At 48.1% G+C, this 2,935-nt stretch overlaps 1 non-coding gene across 1 annotated transcript; it reads left to right on the top strand.

Moving 5' to 3' along the window:
* The first annotated feature begins 965 nt into the window (after positions 1-965).
* Positions 966-1,040, top strand: Trnas-cga (transfer RNA serine (anticodon CGA)). The gene has a single exon. It is a non-coding gene; the product is annotated as a tRNA-Ser (tRNA).
* The last annotated feature ends 1,895 nt before the right edge of the window (positions 1,041-2,935 follow it).

Raw genomic sequence — 2,935 nt, 5'->3', positions numbered from 1 at the left:
ACTACAGACAACATGAGCCGTGCACCTCCTTCCTGGTGGAATGACTGGAACTGATCGGCTGTCGGACCTTCTCCGTCTAATAGGTGCTGCTCATGCATTGTTGTTTACATCTTTGGGCGCCTTTAGTGAGATCTCTGAACAGTGAGTTACTGTGTCTGTGAGACAATATCCACAGTCAACGTTTACCTTCAGGAGTTCTGGGAACAGGGGTGATGCAAAAATATTTTTGATGTGTGTAGTTTGAAAGGTTTACACCAGCAGAGTTACACTCTGTCCTTCATCCTATCTGACTTTCAGCAAGATGTTACCATCGTTACGTAGCAAATTATGGCGTATTTCGGCTGGATCTTAATCACACAATTCGACAGCTACATATCTATTGTGCACAAACCATGTTGCACATGCTCGGTTGAGATTCCTTCGTAGCAGTAGTATAGATACAAAGACAGTAACTTGTTCTCGAAAGAACAGTTATTGTTAATGACCGTGCAGCTTTTCCCTGAAATAAATGATGACTAACTGACAACCTCAGCTGCTGACAGGTGTTGTTGTTATACCTCGATGTGGACAGCTGAAAATGTGTGCCCCGACCGGGACTCGAACCCGGGATCTCCTGCTTACATGGCAGACGCTCTATCCATCTGAGCCACCGAGGACACAGATGAATAGCGCGACTGCAGGGACTTATCCCTTGCACGCTTCCCGCGAGACTCACATTCCCAACTGTCCACAATTCTACATGTTTCATATCAGCGCACATGTTTCATATCAGCGCACACTCCGCTGCAGAGTGAAAATCTCATTCTGGAAACATCCCCCAGGCTGTGGCTAAGCCATGTCTCCGCAATATCCTTTCTTTCAGGAGTGCTAGTTCTGCAAGGTTCGCAGGAGAGCTTCTGTAAAGTTTGGAAGGTAGGAGACGAGGTACTGGCAGAAGTAAAGCTGTGAGTACCGGGCGTGAGTCGTGCTTCGGTAGCTCAGTTGGTAGAGCAGTTGCCCGCGAAAGGCAAAGGTCCCGAGTTCGAGTCTCGGTCGGGCACACAGTTTTAATCTGCCAGGAAGTTTCAATGTGATGCCAATCATCAGCAGTCAATGCTTCGCCATCACGGCGCCACCCCATATGCAGCCGTTTGTATTGTGGTTTCAACGGTAGTCTATGACTAGGACGGCAATTTTCGCGTCGGGTTGTTCGTGCTCTGTGGTACGTGATGAGTCAAAATGTTTCTGGGAGCCCAATACTCGTTCTCGGATGGCTAGCTCATATGTTAAGGCGTTCTGATATGATTAGTACACAATACGGCGGTCATGCCTTTTGACGGTCAACCGAAACTTTGACGATGTGTTTGCCTGCCCTCACGTTCCCAAACAGCCCAACGCTGGGCCACTGTCACATCCGAATACTCCACAAATCTAGATACTGCACGATTCGACCAGGCGGCTCGACGGAGAGCCACAACGGGGCCTCCTTCAAAATCTGACAGGAGCTGACAACGCTGCCTCAGACGAGTGAGCGGCATCCTCGTGTCTTTCACAGTGATCATTCAACTTATGAACCTGTTCACGCCCGTTATACATCCTACCAGGCATGGTAAAAGCACTAAACACGAACTCACTAACGCTCACAGAGAATCCCAATGAATGATTTACGTACCCTTCGGTGATGTGTACGTGTACGAAAGTACTTTGATATCCGACCGTACCTTCTGGGTGCTTCATTTCTTCTGCCAGACATTGTGATTGTCGATAAAGCTCCACTGACACTGGTAGGAAAGCAGTGCCCAGGCAGCCACTCCAACTTGTGGTACGACTTCAGTACGCAAACAAGATATGCCTATAGTAACCGCTTATTTGCAGTATCGCTCAGATACAAGCCGCTTTTCACTGCTAAACGCCTGAGAAGAAAATTCCCTGAGATGGTAAGGGGCGGTGTCCGGCCCAGGTGTGCTTTACGCGGGTCTTTTAATTAGAACGCTATAGCAGAGCGCTCGCATATTAAGTGGGCGCTCTCAGGAGGTGGTTTATAAATCACACGGACGACGCCGCGCCCCTGCTCTTAATTACGTTCGCAGCAAAGCTAGCGGCGGTGGGTGGCGAGGCGGAGTGGCGAAGGGGGTGGGGGGAGCTGTTGCTGTGCTGGCGCGCGCGGAAACAGCCGGCAGAGATTTTTTATACGCGCCTCACTGTTTACTTAATTACTAGACACTCGTGGAGCGAAACAGCAGCTGCACACAACACACTCTTAGCAGGTCGCGCCGTAGCAAATGTTTCGCGTGTGGCGCTCTGGTGTGGGCAGAATCAGCACTAAATACTCAGCAGGTGGCGGCCGATAGAACAGGGTCAATGTTTAATATTCACCTTCCATTTTATTAGGTTTTAGACCTGTACCTGAAACAAAGAGGCAGCTGGGTTTTCACATCAGGTCGACGGCGAAATCATTGGAGACAAAATACAACATCGGATATGAGGAGACTCGTGAAAATTGTCGATAGCATCCTTCACAATGGAAATATTAAAGGCGTAAGCCTTATTTGAATTGGAGAAGCCGCGAAAGCCTAAATATGTTTCAACATATTTCAGAGGTGCATCCAGGATAGTATTATTTCCAAATATGGATCGCCAGATGTCAATTAAAATTCTGTTCCACCCAAATATCAGTCGAGCGCCGTAACCGTAAAACTAATTCGGACCCTTTTTCATGTTTCGTCAGTCGCATCAGAAGGTTTAATTAAAAAGGATTCAGGTTAATTAAATTCTCACATGAAACCTCCTGGCAGATTAAAACTGCGTGCCGGACCGAGACTCGAACTCGGGACCACTGCCTTTCGCGGGCAAGTGCTCTACCAGCTCAGTGATCTACGATCTGTCTGCATTTTCTTTTATCTCTCGCTGTCTGTCTGTATGCTGTAAGCAGCCCACTCAAAAGTAAACCTTTTTC

Source organism: Schistocerca nitens, chromosome 1 (genome assembly GCF_023898315.1).
Source record: "Schistocerca nitens isolate TAMUIC-IGC-003100 chromosome 1, iqSchNite1.1, whole genome shotgun sequence".
Lineage (NCBI taxonomy): Eukaryota > Metazoa > Arthropoda > Insecta > Orthoptera > Acrididae > Schistocerca > Schistocerca nitens.
Note: the sequence above shows the minus strand (reverse complement) of the source record. Positions and strands in the feature narration are given on the sequence as shown.